This window comes from Rousettus aegyptiacus, unplaced genomic scaffold (assembly GCF_014176215.1).
Source record: "Rousettus aegyptiacus isolate mRouAeg1 unplaced genomic scaffold, mRouAeg1.p scaffold_m13_p_4, whole genome shotgun sequence".
Lineage (NCBI taxonomy): Eukaryota > Metazoa > Chordata > Mammalia > Chiroptera > Pteropodidae > Rousettus > Rousettus aegyptiacus.
Window position 1 is genome coordinate 91,920,470 of NW_023416307.1, and position 14,386 is coordinate 91,934,855.

At 35.8% G+C, this 14,386-nt stretch overlaps 2 pseudogenes; one reads left to right on the forward strand and one right to left on the reverse strand.

Moving 5' to 3' along the window:
- Window positions 1-462: 462 nt before the first annotated feature.
- On the reverse strand, window positions 463-581 carry LOC118601860 (annotated as a pseudogene).
- A 7,596-nt stretch (window positions 582-8,177) lies between these two features.
- On the forward strand, window positions 8,178-8,724 carry LOC107505418 (annotated as a pseudogene).
- Window positions 8,725-14,386: the final 5,662 nt, after the last annotated feature.

Sequence of the window (14,386 nt, forward strand, 5' to 3'; positions counted from 1 at the left end):
TCTCTCCAAAGACTGCCTGCGTGCCCCTATCCCTTCCCAAGTTGCCCTACTGGGAAAAACCCTGAAGCAAACTCTAGTGCAGAAGAGAGGAGAAGAGCGAGGTCACACCAATTTAGAGAAGATGGTATTGACTGAGAGTTCTAGGCAGGGAGCTCGTGCTGCTCAGGAAGCAGCTAATGAAGGTGGAAACTCCAATTAAGAAGCAATTTGAGTGTTTGCAGCAAATCCCAGCAGCAGTCCAATGTAGCAGAAAAAAACCACAGGCGTAGGTTCTTGCCTGCTGCACTCTGAGACCTCAAACAAGGCATTGAAGCTCCCTGGGCTTCTGTTTCATAGGCTATGAATGAAGAGGATTATGTTGGTTGCTATTTTTTTTTCTTTTTTTAGGCGAGGCAACATTTGGTTGACTTCACAGATTGCAAGGACCTTGTCAGCTTACAATCCCTTACTTTTTATTTTTTACACCTATAGCACCTGGTCTTCCTAGGTGGTCTCCTATCCAAGTACTAACCAGGCCCGACCCTGCTTAGCCTCCAAGATAGGATGAGCTTGGGCTTGTTCAGGGTGGTATGGCCATGGACTGGTTGATATTTAAAGACTCTGCTGGACCAAAAAATGAGCTTTTCCAAGTGAGTTGGAGAATTCTTTCCCTTCAACACTGAACTTTTTTTTCACAGTATTCTGGCATTTTATCTTCTTCTCTTCATTTCACCTAAGGCCAATTATTCTCTCATTTGTAGAGGACTCAAATTCTAGTCTATATACTCACATGTGAAAGAATTATACCTTTCTTGATTTTTCATACCCCAACTTAATTTTTCTTTCAAGATCCCATTTTTCTAGGGTGGCAATTCAAGACTTGCCTTCTTCCTATTCCCAGTATGCACATTTCAAGAGAATTAAATGTGGTACCAAATCAGCATTGGGGGAAGGTCAGCAGCCTCTACTGAGATTTCATTGTTATGTTGCCTGGGCCTCAGAAGTGGTCCTGCTGGTTGCCATGGAGATCATGTTCCCATATGGTGAGGATGCAGCTTGTAAGTTGATTATAATAATAGCCCCCAATTTTGTTTGCTTCCCAATATTCACATCCTTTGGTAGTACTATCGCATACCAGCTATAGGCTTGACCACGTAACTTTCTTTGGCAAATGAAATCGAAGAAGAATTCATACAAGCAGAAGTTTAAAAAAGGCCTTAATCATTTTAGCTGTGTCTCTTGGAATCCTGCCACTTATGAGGACATACCTGGGCTAGCTAATTAGAATGACATGAGAGGTACACTTAAAGAGTTAATGACAGACTAACTCAGTCAAGACATTGTAGCTGACCCCAACTATTATCAGCAGAGCTTGACCCAGATTAGCAGAACCACCCAACTGACCTATAGACTCACAAGAAATAATGACTGATTTCTGTTTTAAGCCTTTAACTTTTGGAGTGATTTGTTATGCAGCAAAGGCTAACTGATATAAGGCTTTTTCCTTACTCCTGTGCCACTCAGGAAATAAGCCCTTTTTCTTAGATCCACCTGGATTGTTGACATTTTTTGTCATGTGTAGGAGCAGCTCTCCTATCAGTTAAGAGCTGTGTAATCCAAGGCACAGAAGGTCCCACTGTAGTGATGGGCAAGGTCCTCTCATGAGGTTCTGGGAAGCGTAAATAGGTCCAGTATTTGCAGAATGTAGTTTGATAATATATGCCGAAGACTTTTAAATTGTTCATATCCTGGGTTTGGTTTAGTTAAGGAAATAATGGGAAATTCAGGAGAAGAAAAACCTATATACAAAAAGATTTTAATTATAGTATTATTTATACTAGCAAAAAATTATAAAATATCCAAATGTGTAGCAATATAGTACATACAGCTAATGATATATTATGTATATCCATTTAAAACAAAGTTAAAAAAATTAATAAACGACATAGGTAAATCTTATGCTATTGGCTGAAAAAAACAAATTATGTAATTGTATAGAATACAATCTCACATTAAAAGTAGTAGGGAATGGTAATGGTGGTTGAATTTAGGTGGTAGGCTATTGTGGCTGATTTTTATTTAATTTATATATGTTTCTGGATTTTCTATATTTTTCACAATAAGCACACACTGTATTTATGATCTAAAAAATAAAACTTCTTATTTTTATCTAGCAATATAAGCATCATCCTGGGTGTAGCCAGGAAAACATAAATTACTCTGACAGAAGCTAGAACTTTTGGAGGAACCTTCCTGATAGGAGCTAGAACCACAAAAGGTCTCAAGGAAGAGGAGAGAGCTGAAGCCAAAGAAGGGAACCCCTTCCTACTTCCAGAGAAGTCACAGAGAGCAGAGAGATGAAGAAACACCTTGGCTTCTCTTCTCTTCCCATCCTTCAATGTTCCCCCACTGCTGACCATTGACTGAATGTGAAGCCAGAGGGCAAGAGAAGAGTAAAGATGTATGTGAGCATACATACGCAGTTGGCTAACATGGTGTGAACGGTTTTTAAGTAGCAGTGTTCAGTGTTTATTTATAAACTTGGATTCCACTTAGTTTTGCTTGGTTAAGGTATACATTTCTAGAGGCATCATGGAATTCATTTCTCTTAACTGCAAAGTACCCCACTTATTGGCTTAACTATTTCTCTATTGTTTGGTATTTGGGCACCTTCCTGTTCTGTGGCTTGTAAAAACAAAACTGAAAACAGCATCTTGGTATTAATAAAGACTAACAGGGACTTTAAACCAACATATTCAGTTGGGAGGGTCTCTGAGAGGAGCTAGAACTTATGGAAGTTCTTGCACTCTACATAATCATGAGAACTCTACATGTGAGAACCCTATAGGAAGAACTCTATGTTTATAATAAAGCTCTATGGTTCTAACTTCTCCTTCCCTTAACTTCCTACTCACTTCTATAATACCCTTCCAACTTGGCGCACAGGTCCGAGTATGTACATGGCTTGCCATGTCTGCATGCACTGGGCAGCAACTCTTCCTTTTTCCTAAAAAAAAAAAAAAAATCCTTTCTGCTGAAAAAACACCTAGTTGCTATTGTTTTTCAGTTGATAGTATACAACGATTTTAATTTTCTCTTAAAGTATCTCTTTCAGCTCAATTCTCCAAGTATGGGTCATTGTATATGAGCAATTTAAAAAATATTTGTGTGCAAAAGTAACTTCAGTGTAGCAGAAAGAGTTCTGCATTTAGAATCAACTTGCTATGTGAGAATACCTCTGAGCTTAATTTATCTCATCTGTAAAAAAATATATCATTCCTGGCCCACCTTCCCTAGAACCTTTTGGAAGATGAAGGTAATGGCTTCTGCCTAAAATACGCACACCTGTGTGAATGGGATCCTGGTGACACTGATGATAGTGATGATGAAGATAATGAAGATTTGGCAGTTTTTGAATGAATGTCCCTGAGATAAGAACCAGTGGACATCACCACTGGTACCAGGAAAGGGTCAATTCTCACCAATTCCTCACCATTGCTGTGTTCCAGTAATCTGAAGAAAATCATGTCTAGGCCCTAACATGGTCAAGTGTGAGGTCAATATGGTCATCAATGTCCCTGAAGTCCACATACTTCTTAACCATGCATAACATGTTTTAATAATAAAAACTCAGACAGTAAAATGAGTGAAATACCTAAATATAAGACCTAAAACTATAAACTCCTACAAGAAAATATAGGAGGAAAGTTTTATGAAATTAGATTTGGCAATAATTTTTTTTTGCTACACACCAAAAGTACAGACAATGAATGCAAATAAATAAATAAATGAGACCACATCAAATTTAAAAAAATGCTGTGCATTAGAAGACACAATCAACAGAGTAAAAAGAAAACATATGGAATGGGAAGAAATATTTTAAAATCATATACCTCACAAGGGCTAATATCTAGAATGTATAAAATAACTACAACTTAGCCACAAAAATAATCTAATTGAAAATGGGCAAAGGACTTGATTGACATTCTTCCAAAGAAGATATAAAAATGGCTAACAAGCATATGAAAAGAAGCTCAACAACACTAATCATTAGAGAAATGCAAATCAAAACCACAATGACATACTTCCTCACACCCATTATGATGGCCATTATAAAAAACAAACCAACTCCCACAAAAGGGCAAATAACAAGTACTGGTGAGAATGTGGAGAAACGAATCATTGTGCATTATTGTTGGAAATGTAAGTGCAGCCACTATGAAAATTCCTCAAAAAATCAAAAATAAAATTAACATATGATCCAGCAATTTTACTTTGGGGCATATATCCAAAAGAATTGAAAGCAGGACCTCAAAGAGGTAGTTGAACACCCATGTTCTTAACAGTGTTATTCACAAGAGTCAAGAGGTGGAAGCAACCCAGTGTTCATCAATGAATAAAGAAGATATGGTGTATACACACAAATATTATTCATCCTTTAAAAAGAAAGAAATTCTGTCACATGCTGCAACATGGATAAAACTTGAGGATATTATCCTAAGAGAAATAAGCCAGTCACAGTAGGACAAATACTATATGATTCTACTCACGTGTTGGCTGAAAATAAGATCAGGGGGCCTAAATTTGAATAATATGCCTTTTTCCCCAAACTAAAAAGGTACTAATAAATCTGGAAAAATACATATGTGAAGAATGGCCAATCTTACTAAAATATGGTTTCTTTGAAGAGAAGATATAGCTAAATAATTCAATGAAACATACAGAGTGGTGGTTCTTGCCCCGGCTTCACATTAGAATCACTTAAAGTGCTTCTAGAAAACAAACAAAACAAAGCGAAACTTGGGTGCTACCTCCAGAGATTCTGGTCCAATGGTGTGAGACCTGACCTTGATATCAGTGTTTTCTTAATTCCACGAGATGATTCTAATGTGTGGCCAGCATTAAGAACCACTGTGCTGGAGAGTCCCGAACATGTAAAAACATGTAATTTGTGGTAAGATGACATTCCAAATAGGTAGTGACAAGAGGGTTCTTCATTAAAGATGTTGAAATGTTTACTTAACTATCTGGAAAGAACACTGGACATCTGCTCTGGAACCAGAATAAACTCCATATGAACCAAAGTCTTACATGTTACAAAAGAAGAGGGAGAAAAAGGAAAAACCATGAAGGTTCTTGAAGAAGTTTTGGATAAATTTATAATCATGATAAGAAAGACCTTACTAAACCTAAAGAGAAAAATTTACTAACTTTGAAAATATTTTAAAAATTATTTCTGAATATCACAAAATATCAAAAATCAAGTCTAAGGAAAAATGAAAAACTGGAAAAAATGTATTTACAACACATGTACTAGACAATGAACTACATTTTGTTGATTAACAAAGAGCTCAAATCAATAGTATGATTCTGACACCAGTTATAATTCTGTTCACCAGTTATAATGTGTGTGAGTTTTTCCCACACCACCAACCAATTCTGTGACATCAGCTGGATGACCTAAAATTCAGCTCAATTCTGACACTATCTACCCAGATATAATGTCAGATCCCATAGGTTACAGGCTCACCCCCACAACACTGATCTCACTTCAGACACCAATCATAAGTCCAGGTTGTCACCTGTGCTTCTGACAAACTGGCTGTAAATCAGAGGTTTCTAAGGCCCCTCCTTGGATTTGAATAATTTATTAGAGTGGCTCACGGGGCTCAGGAAACTACAGTACTTACTAGATTACCAGTTTATTATAAAAAGGATATAATTCAGGAACTGTCAGGTGGAAGAGATACATAGAGCAAGGTACATGGTAAGGGGTGTGGAGCTTCAGATGACCTCTGTGGGTTCATAATTCTCCACATGTTCTCCAACCTGGAAGTTCTCTGAACCCCATCCCTTTCAGTTTTAATGGAGGCTTTATTGCATACCATGGTTGATTAAGTCACTTTGCATTGGTGATTGAACTCAATCTCAAGCCCCTTTCCCCTCCTTGGGAGGTGCGGGTGGAGTGGGAGACTGAAAGTTACTAACTTGTCATCACATGGTTGGCTTTCCTGGCAACCAACCCCCATTCTTAGGTGCTCTCCAAAAGTCACTTCGTTCACATAACAAAAGATAACTTTATGGTCCTCTTCACTTAGGAAATTCAAAAGGTTTTAGGAGCTCTGTGCCAGGAAGGCAAGGAAGAACAAATATATATTTCTTATTAAAAATAACACGCAGGAAACACATAAACAATCCAACAGTAAAATAGGCAGGAGACTTGAACAGGCAATTCATGACATTGTTCAACCTCATTCAAAATGAAAAAAAAAAATGCCTATTAAAGCAATCCAGATTTCTAGGTGTATACCCAAGAGAAATTAAATTCTACATGCACATAAACACTTGTACACAAATGTTCATAGCAGTATATTCACAAGAGCCCAAAACTGAAAACTATCCACATGTCTATCGTCTGAAAAAATGTGGTCTATGCACCTAATGAAATATTATTCTTCCATAAAAAGGAATGAGATACTGACACATTCAACTACATAGATGAACCCTGAAATCATGCTAAGTGGAATAATCCAGATACAAAAGACCACATGATTTCATTTATATGTGATGTCTAGAATAGGCAAATCTATAGGTGCAGAAAATGGATTAATGGTTGCAGAAGGCAGGGAGTAGGGACTTCTGGTTAAGATGGCAGAGTAGACAAACTCTGAGATCACCTCCTCCCATGAGCACATTAATATTACAAAATGAATTCTAGAACAACCATCATTAAGAACCACCTGAAGACTAGATGAACAAAATTCATATAATTAAGGAGATAAAGAAGAGATCATGTTAAGACTGGCAAGAGAGGCAGTCAGCCTGAGAGCCAAACCTTCCCACTGACATGCTAGCAGCAATTGAGGCCCAACTACGACAGGAGGGAACACACAACCCACATAGGGGACATACTTGGAGCACCCAGTTTAGGTGACCAGGGAGACTGCCACTGAGCCCCACATGACACCTTCTATATAAAGCCACTATGTCAAGACCAAGAGACATGGCTGATCTAGCTAATACATGGAAACAAACACAAGGAATCAGTCAAAATGAGGAGACAAAGAAACAGGCCCCAAATCAAAGAACAGGACAAAACTCCAGAAAAAGAACTGAACAGAATAGAGACAAGCGGTGTATCACATACAGAGTTTATAATACTGGTTATAAGAATGCTCAACGAACTTTGGAGAAGACTAGATTAACTCAGTGAGAACTTCAACAAGAGATAGAAAACATAAATATGTAGATAAAAATCATTAAAAAGAATCAATCAGAACTAAAGAATAGAATAACTGAAATGAAGAATATACTAGAAGGCATAAACAGCAGATTAGATGAACCAAGCCAGCAAATCAATAATCTGAAAGACAAGGTAGTGGAAAATTTTCCTAACCTGGCAAGGGAAATGGACATACAAGCCCAGGAAGTGAAGAGCCCCAAACAAGATGAACTCAAAGAGGCCCACACCAAGATACAACATAACTAAAATGCCAAAGCTTAAAGACAAAGAGAGAATCTTAAAAGTAGCAAGAGAAAAGTAATTACTTACAAGGGAAAGCCCATAAGACTATGAGCTGATTTTTCAACAGAATCTTTGCAGGCCAAGAGAATGGCACAAAATATTCGAAGTGATGAAAAGCAAAAAGCTACAACAAAGATTATTCTATCCAGTAAGTAACATCATTTAGAATTGAAGGAGAGAGAGTTTCTCTGACTAGAAAACTGAAAGATGTTCATCGCTACCAAAATAGTATTATAAGAAATGTTAAAGAGACTTTTTAGGTATAAAAGATAAAAAATATGAACAAGAAAATATAGAAATGAAAAAAATCTCTCCAACAAAGCACTTAGAAAAAGCAGTGGATCAATGGATTATAAAGCTAGCACAAAAGTTAAAAGACAAAAGGACGAAGATCATATGTAAGTACAACAGTAAGTCAAGGGACATACACAAACACACACAAAAGAAGTAAAAAACGACAAAAACATATATGTGGAGGGAGTGAGTAAAAATTATAATGATTTTAGAATATGTTTGAACTTAAGCAAACATCAACTTAAAATGGACTGCTATAAACATAACTTGGATGTATATAAAGCACACGGTAGCCACAAATCAAATATCTGTAAGAGATATACAAGAGGGGGAAAGGGTCTTTCTTTTTCATCTGGCAGCAGCCATCAGGCAAGCGAAGATGGGCACTTAAAAGTACATCCAGGAGCTATGGAGGAAGAAGCAGTCAGATATAATGTGTTTTCTTCTTAGGGAGCACTGCTGGCAGTATCGCTTGCTCTCTGCACTCTACAGAGCCCTTGTCCCACCCAGTTCAATAAAGCATGTAGGTTGGGATACAAGGCCAAGCAAGGTTACGTCATATACTGGATATATATGTGTCGTGGTAGCCGCAAATGCTCAGTTCTTAAGGGTAAGACCTACAGCAAGCCAGTCCATCATGGTGTTAACCAGCTAACAGTTGCTCTAAGCTTTCAGTCTGTTGCCAAGGAGTGAGCTGGACACCACTATGGGGCTCTGAGAGTCCTGAATTCTTACTGGGTTGGTGAAGATTCCACATACGAATTACTTGAGGTTATTCTCATTGATCTATTTACTAAGCTATCAGACAGAATCCTGACACCCAGTGGATCACCAAACCAGTCCATAAGCACAGGGAGATACAAAGGCTGATGTCTGCAGGCCACAAATTTCAACACACTATTGCTAGTTCTCACTATACAGCTTGAAGAAGGTGCAATACTCTCCAGCTCCACTATTACCACTAATATAAATATTGTTTGTAAAATTCTTTCCTAATAAACAATTTAAGACTGTCAGAAAAAAAGGTATACAAGAAATAAAGAAAAAGGAATTTAAATATAACACTATAGAAAGTCACGAACATATAAGAAAGTGGGAGAATAAAAAAGGAACAGAGAAGAACTACAAAAACAATCAGAAAATAATTAATAAAATGGCAATAATGACATATCTGTCAATAATTACTTCAAATGTAAATGGACTAAATGCTGCAATTGAAAGATATACAGTGGCTGAATTGATACAAACAAACAACACTTGTATGCTGCCTCTAGGAGACCCACTTCAGATCAAAATGTCTATACAAGCTGAAAGAGAAGGGATGGAAAAAGATATTTTGGGCAAATGAAAATGAAAAAAAAGTGGGGTAGCAATACTTATGTCAGACAAAATAGACTTTAAGACAAGGGCAGTAACAAGAGACAAACAAGGGCATTTTATAACGATAAAGAGATTAATCCAGCAAGAGGATAGAACTCTTGTAAACATTCATCCACCCGATATGAGAACACCAAAATATATAAAGTAAATATTGATAAATAGAGGGAGAGATCAACAGCAATACAACAATAGTAGAGGACTTTAACACCTCATTGACATTGATGAAAAGATCATCTGAACAAAAAAAAATCAACAAGGAAACAGTACCTTTATATGACACATTAGCCCAGATAGATTTAATTGATATTTTTAAGACATTTCACACAAAAGTAGCAGAAGATATAATCTTTTCAAGTACACATGGAACATTTTTTTAGAATAGGCCAAAAGTCGGACCACAAAACAAGTTTAAATAAATTCACGAAAACTGAAATATCAAGCATCTTCTCTGATCCCAGTGGTATGAAATTAGAAATGAATTATAAGAAGAAAATTGAAAAACACACAAACACATGGAGGCTAAATAACATGTTAATAAACAATAAATGGGTTAACAATGAGATCAAGGAAAAAATTAAAAGGCACCTTGAGAGAAATGAAAATGAAAACACAATGACCCAAAAATGTATGGGACACAGCCAAAGCAGTTCTAAGAGGGAAATTCATAGCAATACAGGCCTCCCTTAAAAAAAAAAAACACAAGAAAAATTTCAAATAGAAAAATCTAACAAAGCCTTAACAGCAAACAAAGAAAAAGAACAAAAAACAAAGCCTAGAGTAATAGAAGAAAGGAAATAATAAAGGTCAGAGCAGAAATAAATGAAATTGAGAGGAAAAAACAATAGCACAGATCAATAGAACCAAGAGCTTGCCTTTAAAAGACAAACAGTATTGATTAATCTTTAGACAGACTCATCAAGAAAAAAAGAAGGAAAACCCAAATAAATAAAATCATAAATGAAAGAGAAGCCACAACTTATACCATAGAAATGCAGAGGATTATAAGAAAATACTGTGAACAATTATATGCCAACAAATTTGACAACCTGGAAGAAATGGATACATTTATAAAAATATACAAACTTCCAAGACCAAATCAAGAAGAAACAGAAAATCTGAACAGACTGATAACTACTAATGAAATCAAATTAGTAATCTACACAAACACAACAAACAAAAGCCTTGGACAGATGGCTTTACAGGTAAATTTTATCAATCATTCAAAGAATAATTTGCACCTATCCTTCTCAAACTAGTCCAAAAAAATTCTTCAAGAGGAGGAAAAGCTCCCAAACTCATTTTATGTGGCAGCATTATCCTGATATCAAAACCGGACAATGGCACTACAAGAAAGAAAGAAAGAGAGAGAGAGAGAGAGAGAGAGAGAGAGAGAGAGAGAGAGAGAGAGAGAGAGAGAGAAAAGAAAGAAAGAAAGAAAGAAAGAAAGAAAGAAAGAAAGAAAGAAAGAAAATTAAAATCCAGTATCCCTGATGAACATAGATGCAAAAATCCTCAACAAAATATCACCAAATTCAGTGATACATAAAACGGAACATACACCATATGAAATGGGATTTATTCTTGGAATGCAAGGTGGGTTTAATATCTGTAAATCAATTATTGCGATATACCACACAAACAAAATAGATGATAAAAATCATATGTTCATATCAGTAGATATGAACATTTTGCAAAATTCAGCATCCATTTATGATAAAAAAATGTTCAGGTAAGTAGGAATAAAGGAAACATATCTCAACATAATAAAGACCATGTATGACAAACCCACAGCTAACATCATAATCAATAGTGAAAAGCTAAAAGTCTATACTTTAATATTAGGAACAGGACAAAGGTGTCCACTCTCATCTCTTATATCAACATAGTGCTGGAAGTTCTTGCCATAGCAATCAGCCTAGATAGATAGATAGATAGATAGATAGATAAAAAAAAAGGCAGTCAAATTTGAAAGGAAGAAATAAAAGTTATTATTTGCAGATGACATGATACTACATATAGAGAACCCTAAAGATTGCATAAAAACCTATTAAAACTAATAAATGAATCAGCAAAGTAGCAGGATACAAAATTAATATTCAGAAATTGGTTGCATTTTACATGCCAGTGATGAACTATCAGAGAGAAATTTTAAAAACAATCCCATTTACAATTGCATCAAAAACAATAAAACACCTAAGAATCAAATTAACCAAGGAGGTAAAAGACCTGTTCTTGGGAAATTATAAGTTATTGAAAGAAGAAATTGAAGAAGATACAAGTAAATAGAAGCACATACTATGCTCATGGGTAGGAAGAATAACCATTGTTAACATGGCCATCCTACCCAAAGCAATCTACAGATTCAGTGCAGTCCCTATCAAAATACCAATGGCGTTTTTCAGAGAAGTAGAACAAATCCTTAATTTATATGGAACCCCAAAAGACCTTGAATAGCCAAAGCAATCTTAAGAGAGAAGAACAAGGTTAAGCTACCTGATATCAAACTGTACTAGGCTATAAGAATCAAAACAGCATGGTACTGGCATAATAGTGTTATACTTAGATCAATAGAACAGAATAGAGAACCCAGAAATAAATCCACAACTATGGTTAATTAATCTATGACACAGGAGGAGAGAATATACTGTGAGGGTAAAGACAGTCTCTTCAATAAATGGCATTGGGAAAACTAGACAGATACATGCAAAAAAAAAAAAAATTCAACTAGACCACATTCTTATACTATGTAAAAAAATAAACTCAAAATGGATTATAGACTGAAATGTAAGACCTCAAACCACAAAACTTATAGAAGACAATATAGGCAATAAACTTTTTGACATTGGTTTTTTTTTTTTTTTTTTGATATGTCTCATAGAGCAAAGACAACAAAAGCAAAAATAAACAACTGGGGCTACATCAAACTAAAAAGCCTTTGCACTACAAAGGAAGCCAACAAAACAAGAAGTCAACCTGCTGAATGGGAGAAGATATTTGCAAATGATGTATTCAATAAGGGATTAATGTCCAAAATATATAAAGAACTCATAGAGCTCAACATCAAAAACAAAACAAAACAAACAAACAAAAAACCCACAATGTAATTAAAAAATAGGCAGAGGACCTGAACAGATATTTCTCCAAAGAGGAAATACAGAAGACTAATAGACATATGAAAAAAAATGCTTACTATCACTAATCATTAGGGAAATGCAAATCAAAATCACAGTGGAATATGACCTATCACTTGTTAGAATGACTACTATCAATAAATCAACAAAATACCAATGGCGTTTTTCAGAGAAGTAGAACAAGGATGTTGAGAAAAGGGAACCCTCACAGACTGTTGGTGGGATTGTAAATTGGTGCAGCCATTGTGGAAAACAGTTTGGAGTTTCCTCAAAAAATTTAAAATAGAACTACCTAGCAATTCCACTTCAGAGTATTTATCCAAAGAAATCCAAAACACTAATTCAAAAAGATATATGTACCCCTATGTTCACTGCAGCTTTATTTACAATAGTCAAGTTATGGAAGCAACCCACATGCCAAAAATAGAGAATGGGTAAAGAAGACATAGTGCATCCATACAATGGAATATTACTCAGCCATAAAAATGAATGAAATCATGCCATTTGTGACAACATGGATGGACTCAGAGGTTATTATGCTAAGTGAAAATCAGACAGAGAAAGACAAATATCATATGATTTAACTTTTGTGTATAATCAAAAACAAAATAAACAAAACAGAAATGAACTCATGGAGAACAAATTGATGGTCACTGGATGAGAGTAGGGTGGATGGGATGGGTAAAAAAAGTGAAAGGGATTAAGAAGTATAAATTGTCACTTATAAAAAGAGTCATGAGGATGTAAAGTACAGCATAGGGAATATAGTCAGTAATATTGTAATAACTATGAATAGTGTCAGGTACTAGATTAATCTAAGTGATCCATTTGTAAGGTATGTAAATGTCTAATCACTGTGTTGTACACATGAAAGAAATATAATATTGTATGTCAACTGTAATCTAAAAATAATTTTTTAAAAAATTGTTGTCAGGACTGGAGTGTGGGAGGAAATGGGATAGTGTCTGTTAATGCATACAGGGTTTCTTTTGAGGATAATGAAAATGTTCTAAAACTGATTGTAGTCGCACGACTCTAAATATTCTCTTGACTAACTTACTTTAAATGGGTGAATTATATAACTGTATCATGAATTATTATCTCAATAAAGCTGTAAAGAAAACACTGAAATATTACTTTTTACTCTTTAGATTTGAGGAGAGTATAGGGAGGCAATGTGTCTTACACTTTGTTGAAAAAAGTGTAGATTAGTGCCATCTTTTAAAAGAGTGTTTTTGCAATCTCTACCAGAATTTTAAAAAACACATTCCCTTTTACCCAGTTCTTCCATTCCTAACTGACCCGATGGAAATACTTATAGTATGTCCAGGTACACCAAGTTGCTGTTGGAATATTATAAGAGCAAAGACACTGGAAATAAATACATATCAACAGAGAATGCAATCATACAATGGAATAAGGCACAACCATTATAAAGAAGGTGGTAGATTAGGCTTCGTTGATATGGAAAGGTCTGTAGAAGTCTATTTTAGGTAGAAAAAAATTGTGAGGTAAAAAACAGTGGGCAGAGTTTGATTCTCCTTTTCTCAGTAAATATGCTGGTATACAAAGTGTTTGGGAAGGAAATACAGAGTGCTCTCCAGTGAGAGGAACTGCCATAGGCAAGAAAGTGTTAGCTTTAGTTTTATTATCTTTTGAAACTGTCTCAATTTTCTAAATGTGTGCATGCATTAACTTTCTTTCTAAAATGCCACTGGGATTATCTGTGCAGCGGCATTACAAGTCATTTTTGTTTTCTTCATGCTTTTTTTATATTGAAAAATAAATGCTTTTAAAATCTCCTGCATTCCAGAAAAATGTGTGATGGTTCTGTGTGTGCATGCTATAGTGTGGTTTCCTAAGAAGACCCACATAAAGCCCATGCTCTCTCCCTTTGTGCCTGGGTCTCTCAACCTCAAGAAAAACAGTAGGATGGGCTGGGGTTGTTGCTGGCTCTGACAGCCAGAGGCCGATACTTCACTGAGTGTTGGCTTGAACCTCTCTCCAGAGGCAACTCCCACCTTCTCCCCATTCCTCCTTGTCCTGTTAATCTGGTGTGAAGGCAGCTGATACTGGG